Source organism: Pteronotus mesoamericanus, unplaced genomic scaffold, assembly GCF_021234165.1.
Source record: "Pteronotus mesoamericanus isolate MK-2021 breed Mesoamerican mustached bat unplaced genomic scaffold, CSHL_Meso_final contig_20, whole genome shotgun sequence".
In the NCBI taxonomy this organism is placed as follows: Eukaryota; Metazoa; Chordata; class Mammalia; order Chiroptera; family Mormoopidae; genus Pteronotus; species Pteronotus mesoamericanus.
The window spans coordinates 28,941,889-28,951,409 of NW_026555085.1; positions in this window are offsets into that span (position 1 = coordinate 28,941,889).

The following is a 9,521-nucleotide window of genomic DNA, read 5'->3' on the forward strand; positions in this document are numbered from 1 at the left end:
CTTTATCATGCTTTTTAGGCTAATTTATGTAGTCATACGTATCTCAAAGTTCACATAAAATGTCCATTTTGGAGGTCCAAGATGGCAGAGGAGTCAGTGGAAGCTACACTAACCTCCTCCCATGAACAATCTGGAATTACAACTAAATTAGAGAGAAATCATCCTGAATAACCAACTGAACAGTAGCTGGAGAGAGAAGTCTTATAACCAAGGACAGGCAGAAGAAACCACTCCAACACCACAAGACTGGTAGGATGTACAGAGGAGGATCCAGAGGACTGGCTGGGCTCTCTTGGGCTGCAGCTGAAGTTCTGTGGCTGGGGGTTTCCCCCTGAGAAATGTGAAAACTAATCCCCAAGATGGGCTTCCCAGCCTAGAACACCAGAGCTGGAAAAGAACCCAGGCAACATCCAGCTATGAAAAGTAGCAGGGTTTCTCTCTGCCAGGGAGAGACAGCTGTAAATGCAGAGAGCCAACACAAAGTTTTGTTTGTAGCTCTGAGCTCCGGCAGAGGGAGGAAAGAGGGGACTAGAGATGCTTGAGGAGAATCTGGAGTTGTGCTCTGGAAAGAGAACTGAAGAAACAGCCACCAGATTCCCTGTGTTGAGTCATCCCCCATACTGCAGAAGCCATCTTTATCAGACAGAGCATTCCTCTCCAAATGGCATCAGCCTGAGGGGAAGTAATAGCCCCACCCAAAGGAATTACTCTGCCCCAGCCATTGGTGCTTATGACAGGTTGCTGAATACAGCTTGATTAGTTTAACAACTGATGAGATTAACAGGTGATTAGTTTAAACACTAAGGCAGAAAATACATAGCAGAAGCCAAATGGGAAGACAAAGAAACAGACCCCAAATGAAAGAACACATGAATTCTCCAGAAGGAGAAATAGATGAAATAAAGGCAATCTATCCATCAGACAGAGAGTTTGGAGTAATGATTATAAGGATACTCAACAGCATGAAAAAATATGTACAAGCCATTAAAAAGAACCAGTCAGAAATAAAGAATAATATCTGAAGTAAATAATACATTGGAAGAAATAAACAGTAGGTTAGATGAAGCAGGGATTGAATCAATAATTTGGAAGACAAGGTAGAAAAAAACACCAACCAGAGCAACAAATAGAAAAATAAATAAATAAATAAATAAATAAACAAATAAATAAATAAATGAGGAAACATAGTTTAAGAAACATTTTGGACAACGAAGTGTAACAACATCCACATCATTGGAATAACAGAAGGAGAAGAGAACAATCAAGGGATGGAGAACCTATTTGAAGAAATAATAACCAAAAGTTTCCTACCTGGTAAAGGAAAAGGACACAAAAGTCCAGGGTGCTCAGAAAGTACCAAACAAGTTGTACCAAAAGAGGCCTCCACTGAGACACATAAATTAAAATGAAAAGGCTTAAAGACAGGAAGAGAATCCTAAAATCCACAAGAGAAAAGTAGGTAGTTACCTACACAGAGCACCAATTAGACTGTCATCTGATTATTTGACAGAAACATTTCAGGTCAGAAAGGAGTGGCATGAAACATTCAAGGTGATGAAAAGGCCTAAAGCCAAGGTTACTTTAGCCAGCAAGGCTATCATTTAAAATAGAAGGAGAAATAAGAAGCTTTCCAGACAAGAAAAACCTAAAGGAGTTTGTTAATACAAAACCAGTACAGCAAAAAAATGTTAAAGGGTCTGATTTAAGAAGAAAAAAAATGAGAAATAAAGAAAAAAACAGATGAAAACAGTCTACCAATAAAATGGCACTACATATGTATCAATCAATAATCATGTTAAATATAAATGGCTGAATGCTCCAACCAAGAGACAAAGGGTAACTGAATGGACAAGAAAACAAACCTCATATAAATGCTGCCTCCAAGAGACCCATCTCAGTTTGAAGTGTACACACAGACTAAAAGTAAAGGGATAGGAAAAGATATTTTAAGCAAATGGAAACTAAAAAAAAAGCTGGGGGCGCAGTACTTACTGGCATATGTGACAAAATACTTTAAACAGAGGCTGTAGTAAGTGACAAAGAAGGACACTACATAATGATAAAGGGAACAATACAACAAGAGCATATTATCCTAGTAAATAATTATGCACCTAACATAGGAGCACCTAAATATGTAGAGCAAATTTTGATGGCCATAAAAGGAGAGATCAACAGAAGAAAAAGTAATAGCCTGAGGTTTTAACACCCCATTGACTTTAATGGATAGATCTTCCAGACAGAAAATCAACAAGGAGACAGTGGCCTTAAACGATGCACTAGATCAAATGGGTTTAATAGATATCTTCAGAGCATTTCACCCCAAAGCAGCACAATTACACATTTTTCAAGAGTACATGAAATGATTTCTAGGAGGGACCACATGTTAGGACACAGAACAAACCTAAGTAAATTTAAGAAGATTGAAATCATATCAAGCATGTTCTCTGACCACAATGCTATGAAACTAGAATTGGACACAAAAATAACACTGAAAAACACGCAAAGACATGGAAGCTAAATAGCATGTTATTAAACAATGAATGGGTCAACAATGACATCAAAGAAGAAATCAAAAGATACCTTGAAACAAATGAAGTTGAGGACACAAGAATCCAAAATCTGTGGGACACTGTGAAATCAGTCCAAAGAGGGAAATTCATAGCTTACATGTCTTTCTCAAAAACAAGAAAAAGCTCAAATAAATGACCTAACTCCACTCTTAAAGGAACTTGAAAAAGAATAATGAACAAAGCCCAAAGTGAGTAGAAAGAAGGAAATATTAAAGATCAGAGCAAAATAAACAAAATGGAGTCTAAAAAAAGATACAGAAGATCAATGAATCCACAAGCTTGTACTTTGAAAAGATAAACAAGATTAACAGACCTTTAACTAGATTCATCAGGAAAAAAAGAGAAAGAAAGCAAATAAATAAAATCAGAAATGTGCCCTGGCTGGGGTGGCTCAATGGATTCAGTTGCTGGCCTTCAAACCAAAGAGTTGCAGTGTCAATTCTCAGTCAGGGCACATGCCTGGGTTGTGGGCCAGGTCCCCAGTAGGAGGCAAACACACATTGATGCTTCTTTCCCTCTCTTCCTCCCTGCCCCTCTATCTAAAAATAAATAAATAAAATATTTTTAAAAATCAGAAATGAAAGAGGAGAAATGACAACTGACACCAAGGATATACAGTGAAAGAAAATATTATGAACAACTATATGCCAAAAATGGGCAACCTGGATGAAATGGATAATTTCCTAAAAATGTGCAATCTTCCAAAACTAAATCAAGAAGAATCAAAGAATCTGAATAGACAGAAAACTAATGAAATTGAAGCAGTAATCAAAAAACTCCCAACAAACAAAAGTCCTTGATCAGATGGCTTCACAGGTGAATTTTACTAAACATTCCAAGAAGAACTAACAGCTCTGTTCCTCAAACTATTTCATAAAATTCAAGAGGAGGAAAGGCTCCCAACTCATTTCATGAGGCCAGAGTTATCCTAATTCCAAAACCAGATGAAGACACTATGAGGAAAGAAAATTATCAGCCAATATCTCTGATGAACATAACTGTTAAAATCCTCAACAAAATATTAGCAGACCAAATACAGCATGCCTCAAAAAAGATCAAACGCTGTAATCAAGTGGGATTTATTCCACTAATTCAAGGTTGGTACAACATTCACAAGTCAATAAATGTGATTCACCACATAAAAAGAAAGAAGAATAAAAACTACATGATCACATCTACAGATACAGAGAAAGCATTTGATAAAATCCAGCACCAACTTATGATCAAAACTCTCTGCAAAGTGGGAATAGAAAGAACATACCTAAACATAATAAAGGCCATATATGATAATCTACTGCCAACACCATACAATGGGCACAAACTACAAGTGTTCCCCTTAAGATCAGGAACAAGACAGGGATGTCCACTTTCACCTCTCTTATTCAACATATTACTGGAAGTCCTAGCCGCAGCAATCAGATCAGAGGGAGAAATAAAAGGCATCCAAATTAGAAAGGAAGAAGTAAATCTGTCTTTACTTGCAGATGACATAATACTTTACATAAAGAATCCCAAAGATTCCACCAAGAAACCACTAGAACTGATAAATAGAGCAAAGTAGCAGGATACAAAATTAATATCCAGAAATCAGATGTATATTTACATGCCAATAATAAACTAACAGAAAGGGAAATTATGAAAACAATCCCATTCACAATTGCTTCAAAAAGAAAAACATAATTAGGAATGAATGTAACCAAGGATGTAAAAACCTGTATTAAGAAAATTATAAGACACTAAAAAAAAAGCAATTGAAGAAGATACAAATAAGTGGAAGCACATGCCATGTTCATAGATAGGAAGAATTAACATCATTAAAATGTCCATACTACCCAAAGCAATCTATAGATGCAACACAATTCCTATCAAATTTCCAATTACGTATTTCACAGAACTAGAGCAAATATTTAAAAAATTTATATGGAACCACAAAAGGCCTTGTATAGCAACAGCAGTCCTGAGAAAGAAGAACAAAGTTAGAGGTATTGCACAATTTAATATCAAACTATACTGTAAGGTCACAGTAATCAGAACAGCATGGTACTGGAATTAAAACAGACACATAGATCTATGGAACAGAATAGAGAGCCCAGAAATAAACCTACACTTTTATTTTATTTTTTTAAAGATTTTATTTATTTATTTTAGAGAGAGGGGAAAGGAGGGAGAAAGACAGGGAAAGAAACATCAATGTGTGGTAGCCTCTCATGTGTCCCCTACTGGGGACATGGCCTGTGCCCTGACTGGGAATTCATCCAGTGACACTTTGGTTCACAGACCAGTGCTCAATCCACTGAGCCACACCAGCCGGGGCAAAACCCACACTTTTATAATCAATTAAGAGTTGACAGAAAGCAAGCATGTACCATGGACTAAAGGTAGTTTATTCAATGAATGGTGTTGGAAAAATTGGACAGATACATGCAGGAAAATGATAGTAGACCACCTTCTTACACCACACACAAGAATAAATTCAAAATGGATCAAAGATTTAAATGTAAATCCTGAAACCATAAAAATCCTAGAAGAAAACATAAGCAGTAAAATTTCAGACATTGCTCATCAATTTTATAGCAGATATATCTCTGCATACATGGGAAACAGAAGAAAAAAATAAACGAATGGGACTATATCAAACTAAAATTTTTCACAGCAAAGGAAATCATCAACAAAATAAAAAACAACCCACAGAATGGGAGAACATATTTGCTTATACATATGATAAGGGGTTAATAAACAAAATTTACAAAGTACTTACAAAATTCAACACACACACACACACACACATACACACACACATACACAACAATTTAAAAAATGAGCAAAGGATCTGAATAGACACTCCTCCAAAGAGGATATAGAGATGGCTAATAGACTGATGAAAAGATTCTCAACATCACTAATCATCAGAGAAATTCAAATTAAAATCACAATAAGTTACCATCTAACTGTAAGAATGGCTACCTTCAATAAATCAACAATCAGTAAGTTCTGAGAAAGATGTGTAGAAAGGAGAACCCTTTTGCAATATTGGTGGGAATGCAGATTGGTGCAATCACTGTGCAAAGCAGTATGGAGACACCTCAAAAAGTTAAAAATGGATCTGTCTTTTGACCCAGCAATCCCACTTCTGCAAATATATCTGAAGGACACAAAACACTAATCTGAAAGAAAAGAAGCACCCCTATGTTCATTGTTGTGTTGTCTGCAATCACCAAGATATGGAAGCAGCCCAAGTTTCCATCAGTAAATGAATGGATAAAACAATGATGGGACTTTTACACAATGGAATACTAATTGGACATAAAAAAAGAAAATTTTACCCTTTCCTACAGTATGGATGGACCTGGAGAATACTATGCTAAGTAAAATAAGCCAGTCAGAGAAAGACAAATATCATATGATTTCATTCATATGTGGAATCTAACAAACTACTTAACTAACAAGGAAAACGGGGGCAGAATTCTAAATGGAGACCAGGATGACAGTTAGTGGGGGAGGGCGGGGGGGTGGTGATTTAGAGGGTAGAGGGATTGACTAAAAAGGAAAAAAAGGACTCATGGACATGGACAAGAGTGTGGTGATTGCTGGGGGGAGGGGAGTATAATTGAACTAAGTGCCAATGGAAATAAATATAATAAAAATTAAATTAAAAAAAATAAATAAATAAACAAAACTGCACCACAACAGAAAAAAAAATGTCCATATTAAGGAAAGCTAACAATTTGTATAAGTATTAAAAGTGACTAATTTAATTGGCTAAATTTACAATATCCATTTCCTCTACGCTTTTAGAATATGGTATCACCTGAATGTCTGTGGCCTCCCAAAACTCATATGTTGAAGTCATAATCCTCAATGTCATGGTATTTAGAAATGAGGCCTTTGGGAGGTAATTAAGTGTACAAGAGGTCATGGGGATAGAGCCTTTTTGATGGGACTAGTTTCTTCACAAGAAGAGGAAGAGACCAGAGAACGCTCTCCAGTTCCCTGCCATGCTGTCACATGAGGGCACTGTAAGAAGACAGCTATCTGCAAACCAGGAAGAAGGCTATCACCAGACACTGAGTCGGATGCACTTTGATTTTGAGCTTTCACCTCCAGAACTGGGGGAAATATTTTTTTTAGGCGGCTCAATTTATGATATATTATTATAGTAGCCCAAACTGACTTAAGACATGATATTTATCACAATAATTATTAGAAGATTGTAGGGGTTTTTTTGTTGTTGTTGTTTAGTGCCAGCCTGTCCCCAGAGTCCTCAAGCTATATAAGGGTAGAAATTCTAATCTCTCCTCTTCACCTAAATATATCCATATTTTCAGTGTCTAGCAGTGTCCTCAACATATAACAGATATTAGGTAAATATATTTAAATTTAATAAACAACAAAATAAATGAGTAAATGATAATATAACTAATTTTTTAGTCATTAATTAAGTTTATTGTTTAGAATTTGGGACATGTTTACTTTCAAATTTCCTTCAGGTCTTTTTTTTAAATTATAGCATTATAACAATTAGAATAATAAAAATTATAATACTATTTTATACTTTTCTTAGCACTTGCAGAATTATTACTCAGAAAATACCTATAAAACAGGAACTATAAGGTGGGGGAGGGGACAGGGGAAAGTGGTGGCAGGAAAATGAAGACAAATGTATTCGAACAATAAAAAAAATTAAAAAATAAATGCATATAAGAACAAGAAAAAAAAAGAACTATAAATCTACAATCTTAGCTTTAGATTTTATTATACTTAAATTATTTATCTAAAGCTTGTAGTGATTTTCTGGTAAAGTGAATATAAAAACCCTACCTATTCTGACCTTTGTGAGAAATTATATTTCTCTATAGGAATAGAATATCTGTTTTAATAAGTATAAATTAAATATTAAATTAGTGAAAGCATTTTGTGGGGAATATCCTTAAGTTTTGACATATACATGCACATATGTATGTCAAAACACATGCTAGCATATATATTTTAAGAATTTATGTTCTTCTTGCTTCCAAAATATACTCTAATTGTTAATTTTTATTATCCAACTTGCATATTGCATATAAATAATCCAATCTTCTCTGTAAAACTAATATGTATTTCACTTAATTTTATCTTTACTTACAGTCATTCTCATAATTTTTAACACCCTTTATGCAGGTGTGCTGTAAAATCTAATGAATTCTGAAATTTTGGGTAGTAACTGAACTTTTCATATTCTAACAGTAATTCTTTTTAAAAATCTTTCCTTAGATCTTCTAATTATAAAATAATTTAGCATAACATTTAAGTGTAATGTATTTCAGAAAATAACAAAACATGAAAATCAAAGTTAAATCCAGAACATTACATTTTAACCTTCAAAATCAAGTCAATATTTAGTTTGATTGTTATTACATCCTGGGAATTATGTTTTCAACCAAATATAAATGGAATCTTCAAATATGTATACTAAGAGAAGGGAAAATAACATTTGTTGATAAAATACATCAAAACCCAAGAAAATACCTGTCATTTTAGATTTTCTAAAAATATTTTATCTATAAATAGCAGGTAGCTGGCAATTATTTAGATAAATCAGGGATAGTGTACATTAATGGTTAATAAGCTTTATATTATGGGAAGTTTGCTAGAAGAAGCTAAATGTTCCTCAAAAATCTTATAAAAGAAATTACTACACTGAATGTTAAGTTCAACTTGGTGATTCCTAAGGCTTTCTATTTTAAATGTAACATAAACATTATTAGCCTATGATCTTTGTCAATAATATATAGTCAGGTCTCCGATGATGTGAGCATTTGATTCTCCAAACGTCACTAGGAAACTTTTGGGTAACTGTGAAGATGAGGGAGCTGTCATCTCCTTGGCTAGTGGATGGAGATTAGCTCTGATGTCAACAATTTAATTTCCCTTGTGTTTCCTTTTCTATATAATAGTAACGACCTCCATCTAAAACACAGATTGTTATAAAAATAAGTGAATCAATAAATGAGAATATGTTTAGAAACAAAAGCATTTCATAATTATGTAATGTAATTATAAAACAGAAAACACCTTAATGGCAGGATTTGTGTCTTTGTAATCTATTCTTACTCCTCAAACTAATTGCCTTTCATTCCTGACCAAAAGAAATAGTCTCCCTTTGCTTGCAGATCATATATTAACCTCATCTTTACAGGACAATATTTGTTCTCAATACCTGCTTCACTACCACCATTGTCTCTAGAATGATAATTCTTGTCAAGTAACTAACTTTTGCACTAATAGGCTAGTGCAAGCCCAACAACCCATCCAAAAAAAAAAAGCCTATAAACAAGCACATTTCAGAACCACATTAATATATGTTGACAGGAACTAGAATGTAAAGAAGTGGAATGTAAAGATGGATCTTTGAGAATTTTCATTAATGTGGGGACATCTTCTATAATTTAGCAAGGCTACATTGGCTGGGCCTAAGGGGATAACTCTTTATAATCTAGAACAAGCAATAATTAAAATGAAATTAAGTAGAGATTTCAGAAATTTTGGGCACATTTTTGAAGTTTTATGAAAGTAGGGATATTAGAATGGATCCAGTATGCAACTGACACCTAAGAATTGACCAAAGAACCTGAGAACTGATGATATGACTAAGATCTCAGGGAGGGCAAGAGGATATTCAGTTTACCAAAGCAGTAAAGAATGCTTCATTTAGAGGGACATTGTAACTTTGAGCTGGTCAGCTGTCCCTGTTTCTTAGTCTATGCCTTTTTGGAAGATTGGAGAGACTACCATGGAAATTTGCTTTCTCATTATTAAGCTTCAGAGTGTAAGATACCAGGTGGGTCCAATTTATCTTCCTACCACATCTACAGTTATTTCTATCACTACAAAATATATACTCAAGAAATACATACTAAGTATCAGGCAGAATATTTGTATGAGTCCATTAATCGTGGATTATAGACAATA